At 41.1% G+C, this 11,262-nt stretch overlaps 1 non-coding gene across 1 annotated transcript; it reads left to right on the top strand.

Annotated features, from left to right (window-relative positions):
- The first annotated feature begins 336 nt into the window (after positions 1-336).
- On the top strand, positions 337-443 carry LOC130727066 (small nucleolar RNA R71). Its single transcript, XR_009015106.1, has one exon. It is a non-coding gene; the product is annotated as a small nucleolar RNA R71 (small nucleolar RNA).
- The last annotated feature ends 10,819 nt before the right edge of the window (positions 444-11,262 follow it).

The raw sequence follows: 11,262 nt of genomic DNA, 5'->3' as shown, positions 1-11,262 counted from the left end.
TCGCTGTCATGTGGCCCTCCACAAGTCACACACTCCAATTTGGCAACTCGACCACCAATCTTGGTAGTCTTCATTTGATTTTGAATCTCATTCATTTGCTTGGAAAGTTGCTTGTTGGAGGCCATAAGTTGATCATAAGCTTCAACCTCAAGGAAGCCTCTTCGGGCTTGGCGATCATTACTAGAGTTCATGGCTCTTATAGCCATCTTTTCAATCAACTCATACCCCACTTGTGGAAGTAAGGCATCGAACTCTCCACTTGAAGCCGCATCCAAACAAAACATCAAAGAATATTGGAGACCATCATAGAACTTCGCTACTTGCTCAGCTTGAGTAAGGTTATGTTGAGGACACCTCCTCAAGAGCTTCTTGAACCTCTCCCAAGCTTCATAGAGATTCTCATCGGTGGATTGAGCAAAAGTCATGATGTCATTCTTGAGCTTCCTCAAGAGGGCTCTCGGAACAAACCTTGTGGTGAACTTCTCAGCCAAGTCTTCCCAAGATGTAATGCTACCTTGGGGCTGTGAATTCTACCACTCTTCAGCAGTATCCCTCAATGAAAAAGGGAATAAACTCAAGCGGATGGTGTCCGCTGAAACATTCTGAACTCTGTAGGTGTTGCAATTGCGGATAAACCGCTCCATGTGTGCATGAGGATCTTCAAGAGCACCTCCACCATACTGATTTTGGCTCACCAAGTTGATGAATGCCGGCCTCAGCTCAAAGTTTCCCGTGCCATCGGGGGAAACTATGCTGCCCGGATAATCGTAGCTCATGGCAGCCGAGGTGAGGTCTCTAAGAGAACGATTAGCATTCTCCAATTCTTGCTCTTGAAGTCTTTGAGCAAGAGCCTCATTCACTCTTTCTTCAATGTGGGCTTGCATCTCCTCCTCCGTCATATGGGCAGCCATGGCGGCTAACTCAGCAGCTCTTTGTTGAGCTCGTCGACGATGGACGGTGCGTTCTGGATCCGGATCAAACAGCAGTGGATCCGTGCCAAGACTACCGTGCATCACAAAACAGAGAAAAGGTTAGTAACACCTATTCAATGCAATGCTTAGTAACACAAACAAACAAACTCTTTAACTTAAATCGAAAACCACAAACAATCCCCGGCAACGGCGCCAAAAACTTGTTGGTCAATTCGCAAGTGTACGAATACCTCCGGGTTTTAAAATATCGAACCACAGGGATTGTGAGTGAGAATTGTTGATTTAAGCCTAAAGTTTGCAAGTTCTTAAAACAGTAAAATTCAGAAATTGGTTTTGGTTGATTGTGCCAAAAGATTTGCAAAAGAGCAATGTTGAAAATGATGTAAAAAAAACAATGATGGAAAATTGCCATGGGTTGTTGATCATCTAATCCATTTTAGTCCACCTATCCTATGCATGTGAATCATTGATTTAACTCTTGTTGATATAGCCTATGTACTTACTAGTTGATTCCACACAAAAGTAATTATCTCAAATTGAAAGTTAAGCCCAATTCCTTGTGTACATAAACATTCATAAGAGATATAGTAGCATGTATATTCAGACCAACAAAACCCTACCCTCACTCTATGCCTAGAAGCAAGTATAGAAAGACCTATTCCAATTCATGTCCCTAAATCATAACAAATTTCCATTTGATTATAATCTAGCCTATAGCAAAGGTGCACCAAAGCTAAACATGCAATAAGGAATTGAAATACAAGATTGAATCAAGACTCATGCATAGAGATAGGATTTAACTAACTAAAATTTCATAGAATCTCTTAACCCAAAGCAAAAAGTGAACTAGCCACTCATGGCTAGTGAATTCATGAAGAAAATGTAAATAAAACCTGAGAAAAAGTACAAGTTGGAAGCCTCCCTTGGCTCCAAAGTTCTCCTCAGCTCTCAAACTTGATCAAAAATGAGTAAAATTTCAAAATGTATCAAAGAAATTGGCCTAAGCCTTATTTATACGCATATTACACGAAGTTGGGCGCTCAGGCACCAATTCAGAGCGCCTGAGCTCCAATTGCATGTTGAAAAACATGCCTCTGGACCCTATTGGCGCCTAGGCGCCCATTCTCAGTGTCTAGGTGAAGGTGTGAAAAACACTAGAAAGGGGGGGTTTGAATAGAGTTTTTGAATCACGGGTATATTTATAAGCTTTTTCAAAACTCAAAGATAAAAACGAAGTGCTGAATGATAGGAAGTAAAGCACGCAAGTATTTTATCCTGGTTCACTTGAGATAAAAGCTCAAGCTAATCCAGTCCACCTGTGAAGGTGATTTCTTCCTTGTTCTGATGAAGGCAATCCACTAAAATCAATGAGTGTTACAACTGCACTTTGCAACCTGCTAAGTGACTAACAATACACTAATTTTCACACTAGTATCCTCTTAAGTAGATGATCTACCGATCCTCTTAAGACTAGCTAAATACTGAATCAGCCTTGATTCAGTCCTCTCAAGATCCGACCAACCTTGGTCTCTTGATGAACTTTACAATGTGATGTAAAAGGTTTCGGGTTTACAATAAGTGCTTCTAACAAGCGAATAGTAAACTCAGAAGTTTAAGAACAGTGAAGAAATAATGCTAAGAGAATGGTTCGTATGTGTTGAATATTTTCAGCAAAGTTTCTTAACTTCTTTCTTCTTTCTTCAGCCTTTATATACTCCAAGACTTGTGATGTAGCCGTTGCTAGGGTTTTATCCGTTGGAGTGGAAATTCTGTAATATCAGACTGCTACGTTGTACAAGGTAGGTGGCGGACAGACTGAGACTTGTACGACGTTGTACTGTGATAGCGACCTGTCCTTTCACCAGTTGACTTGTGATCAAGGAGCTTTAGATGAACGTTGGTGAAGCTTCTGATCATCGTCAGATTGAAGCTTGGATTCTTCTGACCTTGCAACTTCTGCTTCTGTACAAGTTCCTCAGAACTTTTGATCGTCAGAGCTAGAATAGCTGGGGTCTTCAGAACCAACTTCTTGCGAGTCTTCAGAACTTGAGTCTTTTGCTTCTGGACCGTTCCACTGGAACATCTGGTCTTCAGAACTTCTGACTTGAGTTCTTCAGAACTTCTTGAGGTATTTGCCACTGTTCAGAACGAACATGGTAGGTTAAAGAGCTCTCTTTTTAGTAACCCTTGGTTCTTCTTCTTCTGATCGAATAGGCTTGGGTCAGATTCAGAACCTGTTTGTCACAACTTAAAATGACAAACGTTAGGGTACCACAATTGTTCATCATCACAAACCTTAATTGTAATCATCAAAACATAGAGATGCAACCACTGATCAAACCTTGATCTTACAATCTCCCCCTTTTTGATGATGACAAAACAAGTATTTTGATGATCAATTTTTACACAATAAACTGAATACACAGGAAAGAAAAGATCAGAGATTAAACTTATCCTTGTGTAACGGTTTGCATTGCTCTTTCTGAATCTGGGATGACACCTGATTCTGAGCTAGGGTCTCCCCCTGACTCCCCCTGAATCTATGAATTGGTGAAGAGTCTAGATTCGGAGTCTGGTTATGTGATCAGAATTTACGCTTGAAGAGATGTATACTCATCAGAAGTGATGGTTCAGAACTTAGCGTATATCACATAATAACATAGAGTCTTGTCCAGATATAATTGGAATAAGGCGTCAGAAGCAAGATTAGTTCAGAATATGAACAAAATGTATTCCTTATCTGAGACGCTTGACAATATCTATGTGCTATAAGTATTGATACTTGTTCTCCTCTACCGGTTTTATATAATATAAAAGTTTATAAAAGTTTATCAAAACCATTTTATGTACTCCCCCTTTTTGTCATAATCAAAAAGAGTGAAAAATAAAACCAACAATAACAAGAAAGTGAGACAAATAAGAAATGTTATTATTACCTGGATTCAGTGTTATTATTACTGAACGGAGAAGAAGTACAGGGGATTGAGAGGAATGAAGAAGACTAATCCTAGATAAATAGGAAAGCTCGAGAATTCTTCATGGAGAGAAGTTGAAGGTGGAGGGGACGAATGTCCTGATCTATTGAGGCTAACTGAGTAGCCAGATCTTCCTTCAAGGCAACAGTCTCCTGGACAGCCTCTTGAGCCGCTTCATTGTGATCTTCTTCATATTCCAGAAGCATACATATGCCCTGGAGCTGATCTTCAACGTCCTCCCGGCGAGTGGTCAGACGAAGAAGGTCATTCAGAACTTCTTGAAGGTTCTGAAGACAGTGAGTCTGATGAGAAGTGAGCCAGCATTTCAGAAGAGTCTCAATCTTCTCAAGAGCGTGAGAGATCTGAGAAGAAGATAGATTGACACTCCATGGAAAGACTTGGTTGAATACCATAGTCTTGAGTCCAGAAATCAAATCGACAGTAGTCATTTTGATGGAGAAGAGAGGAGAATGGATATGAATGGAGGAGAAAGGGATTGAATGGCGAAGGAGAAGATGAACGCAGTGAATATAAAGAAGAAAAGTAACAGAAAAACATGCATAAAACTTATCAATCATAAAAGCATGTGAGTTACTAAATGGACGGTGCATTGAATCAGAGAATAAGAAATTAACATAGTCAGCATGAAATAAATTCAGTCATAACAAATAAATGCATGCATGATAGAAGGGAGGAATTCAAGGCTTGGAAGTGGAGGGAAGGTTGTCCATTAGGTACTTCATGATTGCTTCCATTTTTCCTGAGGACTCTTGAATTTGCTTGCTTTGCTCATTCTGAACACGTCCTTGTTCCTCAACCATCTGAAATAGCCTCTGCTGATCAACCTGAATCCTGTCAATCCGGGCAGCAAGAATGGCAACTTCTGGAGCTGGAGCAGAAGTAGGAACTTCTTGTGCTTGTGTATGAGTAGCAGCTTCAGCTTCTGAAGACATTGCAGTATCAACTTGATTTGGCCCTTGCTTCTCAACCTCATTAACAACTGCATCTTCCAGAATGACTATACCGTCAGAGCTTTCTTCTTCAACCTCTGCTGAAAGCATTACAGCATCTTCTGAGGTGCATTCAGAGACAACACATGGTCGTTCAGCCATGGCTCTTCTCAAAGGTTCACAAACCCTGTGCAGCACTCTCTGCCTCTGCTCATAGGACCTCTCAGATGCATCATGAACTCTTAGTCTTTTCTCCCTGAGTAGTTGCTTCTGAAGATCATGAACTTTGCCTTCTGACCATCTTTCAAAGGCAGACCATAGACCATCAACCAGAGAAGCATCAAACTGATTATCAGTTACCTGATACAGCCATTTCAGTCTTCTGGTGGCCGCTTCAGAAAACTCCTGAATGAGTTGAGTAAGATTCTGAGGATGGAAGGAGGTGGCCACGGTCAGAACAGGTTGACGAGTTCTGGCAGCATTGGAGCTTGAAGCATTTGATGCATCCATGTGCTCTGAAGGAGTGGAATCAATATCATGGTCCTTCTCTACACCTGAGTGATCTGATTCAGCCATGTGCTCAGCTTCAGAGATAGTATCTGGCCTTTGCCTTGAGGTAACAGTCTTCTCATGTGAGGTGAAACTCAGATCCTGTGAGTTGACTGCAGAGTAGTTGGACAAAGACACATAGGATGACTCAGGGACCTCTTGAAGCTGATCTTCAAAGTTGTAAGCTACTTGTTGAAGAGGCTTCACATTGAAAGGCGGTACAAGGATCTGAACATCATCATCATCTTTTTCTGTCTCAGCAGGGATCTCACCAGTTTGGGTTATGAGGAAGGTGTGTGAAGTGGATGCAAGCTTGGGAGTGAATTGTTGAACCAAGGTTCTCAGAGTAGCCTCACTTTGAACAATACCTTGAATGAAGGAATTGAAAGGAGGTACTGGTTCAGTTGGGATGGATGTGGAAGAGGTGTAAAGTGGAATGGAAGGAATGGCTGTGGTAGCTGTTTGGATGGTTGATTTAGGAGCTTGAGGTTCAGCTTGTGTTTCAGGTTGAGGTTCAGGTTGAGTGGGTGTTGTTTGGTTTGAGGTAGGCATGGATGTAGATATAGGCAGGGGTTGTTCAGGAATAACTACTAAAGCAGAATCAGAGTTAATGCTTTCAGTAATTACCTTACATGGGCTTCTGATGGATGTGGTTCTGGTGAGTTTTGCAGCCCTTGCAGGATCAGAAGTGCGTTTTGATCTTCTTTCCCTTTGTGCTTCTGAAGCAGGGATAGATGCCTGTTGTGATTCTGCCTCTTTCTGCTGTAGTGGACCTTTCAGAGGCAGTTTCCTTCTTCTTACCAAGTGTACTTCATCAGAGTCTGTGGATTCTTCAGCTTCTGAGGATTCCCTTATACCCTGAAGCACATTCTGGATGATCTCACGGTCATCCTGCTCATCTTCCTCTTCCTCAAGAGTAACTTTTCTTCTCTTAGCCACAGGAATATCATCATCTTCAGTTTCCTCGCTTGAGGAATCTTCCCATGTGTCTTCAGAGCTTTCAGAGTCAGACACTTGACGTGATTGAACTGAGGTTCTCTTCGGAGGTCTTTCAGGAGAGGGTTCCCTGATGATCACAGTCTTGGATGCAGCTTTCTTCTTTGTAGGTTCCTCTGTCAGAATCCCTTTGCCTTTAGGATCTGAATGCTTGCTGCTTGTTGCCTTCCTTGATTTCCTTGTTGCCAACTTAGGAGAACTTTCAGGAAGTGTATTGACAAATTCTGCAAGAGTGATAGGATCTCCTTGTCTTCTGAGCATCCTTACATATTCAAGAATGCCAGCTGGGTTGTCCTTCTTGGACAAAAGAGGAAAATCATCAATAGGATAGTTCCTCAGACGAACTTCATCAGAAGTGTCTTCTCTGGGAGCAACTTGGACTTTCTCAATGATCTGCATTTTCTTCAACTTTGTACCATTGAGAGCATCGCCGATAGTCATGGCCAGATCTTCATGAAGTCCAATGTCTGATAGGGTCTTGACAAGCTTATTCTGGACGAAGATATTTGACAGCAGCCTTCCATACGGAATGTAAGAAATGAACCTCTTGTTCTCAGAACCAGTTGTGGTCCTTGATTTCTCAACACATTCCTTCAGATAATTGAAGAGCAGGAATGGCAGACAGATAGGTTCACCTATAGAGATGTAGTAGATGATTACCTTCTGAGTTGCATTCAGGTAATCAGTTCCTCCAGTTCTGGGGTGAATGCAGTGAATGAAGATCTTCTGCCAAATCTTCATCTGAGACTTCAAGTCTTTAATGTTATACTTGGTTTTCTCGTAAGACCAGTTATCATAAAGCGCCTTGTTGACCACGGTCCTCATCCCAGTAACATTTGCATCAACATTTTTTATCCTTTTTCCTTGCTGGAACTCCATACCCAGCAGCTTTGCAATAGATTCTTCAGAGATCACAATTTTCCCTTCCAGCACATGAGTGACGACGTAGTAGTTGTTGCAGACTGCATTCTTCCAGAACTCGACAACCAACTTTTGATAGATCGGACCAAAGAGCCTGTTGAAGTAGCCAGACCAACCTTGCAAGTTGACTTGGTCCCTAATGTCAAACCCATGTTGAGCCAGATTGTCAAAATCAACTCTTGCTTCACAGCACACATTCAGTTCTTCCACTTTCTTGGCACAAGTGACTACATTTGGTGCATTTAGAATCTTCTGTGCTTCTTCAAATCTTTGATTCTCTTGATCTTCAGCGGTTTGTTTGGAAGAAGCAGAAACATTTACCTTGGGTTTCCTCGATTTGCCCATGATTTTCAGAGAATGTGGTTTAGGGTTCAGAGAGAAAGGGGAAATGTTGGAGGGAGGAGTATGAATGAATGCAATGCACACGAATAGTTTTAAAACCGTAAGTGTAAGTGAGTGGGAGATCGTGTGTGACAGTGCATATAGTGGGTTTAATGGTAACCGTTGACAGTTTTTAAGAAATTAAAGGCAAAATCAACGGTTATAAAATAGATAGTCTGAAAATAGCGTAGTAGAGGAGAGTAGACATCATCATTATAGCAGATATACCACGCGACTCAAGGAACTATGTCACAAATGAAGTGACACGTGTATTGTTGCTAACCACAGAAGTTTAACCTGTGGGTTAAGTGCTTCTGATCGAGTAACTTCTGAAGGAGGTAACATCTGATGACTTCAGAGGTACCATGGTCAGAAGTTCTGAAGAAAACCTTACTCTGGACAAAAATCCATGTTCAGGTTTTCAAGAATAAATAAAAACCTATCTTCTGCTAAGGGCTTAGTGAAAATATCTGCCCACTGATGGTCAGTATCAACATACTCTAATGATAGAGTGCCCTTCTGAACATGATCGTGAATATAATGATACTTTACCTCTATATGCTTTGCTCTTGAGTATAGAATAGGGTTCTTGCTGAGTGAGATAGCAGCTGTGTTATCACAATAAATAGGAACCTTCTTCAGAGACAAACCATAATCTTCCAGATGATTCTTCATCCATATGGTTTGTGTACAGCATGTGGCAGCTGAGACATATTCTGCTTCAGCAGTTGATAGAGCAATTGTGTTCTGTCTTTTGCTTGACCATGTGACAAGATTAGATCCAAGGAAATGACAGCTTCCAGACGTGCTTTTCCTTTCCACTCTATCTCCAGCAAAGTCAGCATCACAAAAACCTGAAAGTGTATACTCTGATGTTTTTCTATACATCAAGCCAAGGTTAGTGGTTCCTTTCAGATATTTGAGGATCCTCTAAACTGCAGTTAAGTGAGTCTGATCTCTAGGATCTGATTGGAATCTAGCACAGAGATGCACACTAAACAATATATCAGGTCTAGAGGCAGTTAAGTAAAGAAGAGAGCCTATCATTCCACGATAGAGCTTCTGACAAACCTTAGAGGAAACTTCCTCTTTCTCAAGAATGCATGTTGGATGCATTGAAGTCTTTGAGATGTTGCAGTCACTCATGTTGAACTTCTTCAGAAGTTCCAGGGTGTACTTCTTCTGATGGATATAGGTGACTCCTGGTCGTTGATCTATTTGAATTCCCAGGAAGTATTTAAGTTCTCCCATCATGCTCATTTCAAATTCAGCCTGCATTAACTTAGAGAATTCCTTGCACAAGGAGGGATTAGCAGAACCAAAAATGATATCATCAACATAAATCTGAACTATAAGAATGTCATTCTTATAGGTTCTGCATAAAAGAGTATTGTCACCTTTACCCCTTACAAACTCATTCTGTAGAAGAAAGGAGCTGAGCCTTTCGTACCACGCTCTAGGAGCTTGTTTCAATCCATAGAGTGACTTCTTGAGCTTGTAGACATGCTCTGGGTGTTTGTCATCTTCAAAACCAGGAGGTTGCTTGACATACACTTCTTCTGAAATGTAGCCATTGAGGAAGGCACTTTTGACGTCCATCTAATGAAGAATGATGTTGTGATTTACTGAGAAGGAAATCAGTAGCCTTATAGCTTCAAGCCTTGCTACAGGAGCAAAGGTCTCAGTGTAATCAATTCCCTCTTGTTGACTATAGCCTTGAGCCACCAGTCTTGCCTTGTTTCTTGTTACTTCTCCTTTTTCATTCAGCTTGTTTCTGAATACCCATTGGTTCCTATGACATGGAAACCTTTGGGTTTAGGCATTAAGGTCCATACATCATTCTTGGTGAACTGATCTAGCTCTTCTTGCATTGCCAGAATCCAGCCTTTGTCTTCAAGAGCTTCATCAACTGATTTGGGCTCAATGAGAGAAACAAGTCCCTTCAGACTCAGAAGAGTCTCTTCTGAAGGTTTGAGCATTGACCTGGTTCTGACTGGAGCATCTTTGTTGCCAATAATCAGTTCTTCTGGGTGAGAGACAACTATTCTTTTCTTCTTCTGAGCTGATCAGAAGTTGTTGGAGCAGCTTCAGATGCTTCTGCCTCTGGAGCAACATCATCTGGGCTTTTTGTTGGTTGATTTGCTTCCGAACAATCAATGCTTAAATCTGCAAATCTTTCAAACAGCTTTGACTTTTCTGAGCCAAACTTATCATCAAATCTAATCTGGATAGATTCCTCAACAGTTTGATGAATAATATTATAAATTCTAAAACCTTTAGATCTTTCAGAATAACCAAGAAAATAGCATTTTAAAGCTTTAGAATCGAATTTACCCAATTGCTCCTTAGTGTTGACCATGTAGCAACAGCTTCCAAAAGGATGGAAGTAAGAGATATCAGGTTGTCTTCCTTTGCATAGCTCATAAGGAGTTTTCTCTAGAATTGGTCTAATGGAGATTCTGTTCTGGATGTAGCATGCAGTGTTGATTGCTTCTGCCCAGAAATGCTTGGCCATACTTGATTCTTGCATCATGGTGCGAGCCATCTCCTGAAGAGTTCTATTCTTTCTTTCAACTACTCCATTTTGTTGAGGAGTGCGAGGACAAGAGAAGTTATGAGAGATTCCTTGAGAGTTGAACAGTTCTTCAAAAGCTTTGTTCTCAAATTCTCCACCATGGTCACTTCTGACAGTAATCACAGAAGATTGAAACTCCTTCTGAACTAGGGTAATGAAGTTGGTAAACACAGTGTGTGTTTCATCTTTGTGCCTTAGGAACTTTACCCATGTCCACCTGCTGTAGTCATCTACAATGACTAACCCATACTTCTTTCCTCCAATGGATTCAGTCTTCACTGGTCCAAAAAGATCAATGTGAAGTAGCTCAAGGGGTCTTGTTGTAGATACCACATTCTTTGCTTTAAATGGCTTCTTGGTGAATTTTCCCTTCTGACAAGCTTCACATAGAGCCTCTGATGAGTACTTCAGACGAGGCAATCCTCTGACGAGATTTAGCTTGCTAAGTTGAGAGATTTTTCTGAGACTGGCATGTCCTAGACGTCTGTGCCAGATCCATTGCTCATCATTAACTGACATGAGACACTTAACCTTCTGAGATAGTAGTTCAGAAGATCTGATTTTGTAAATATCATTTTTCCTCTTCCCAGAAAATAAAACAGATCCATCTATTTGACTAACAACTTTGCATCCTGTTTGATTGAAGATCACATCGTAACCTTTGTCAGCAATTTGGCTTATGGAGAGCAAGTTGTGAAATAATCCTTCCACCAGAAGTACATCATTGATAACTAGAATTTTCCCATCTCCTATGGAACCTTTTCCAATAATTTTTCCCTTCTGGTTTCATCCAAAGCCAACGTCTCCTCCTGACTTAAAGCGGTGTCAGTTCTTGGAATATAGACCTTGTGCCCGTCATGTGTCGCGAGCATCCACTGTCCAGGTACCATGGCAAGTGTCTTAACTGAGCTGCATAAGTTGTCTGCAACAGGAATAATTTTTATCTTAGGTACCCATATCTTGGGTCCTTTCTTGTTAGTTTT

Source organism: Lotus japonicus, chromosome 6 (genome assembly GCF_012489685.1).
Source record: "Lotus japonicus ecotype B-129 chromosome 6, LjGifu_v1.2".
Taxonomy (NCBI): Eukaryota; Viridiplantae; Streptophyta; class Magnoliopsida; order Fabales; family Fabaceae; genus Lotus; species Lotus japonicus.
Note: the sequence above shows the minus strand (reverse complement) of the source record. Positions and strands in the feature narration are given on the sequence as shown.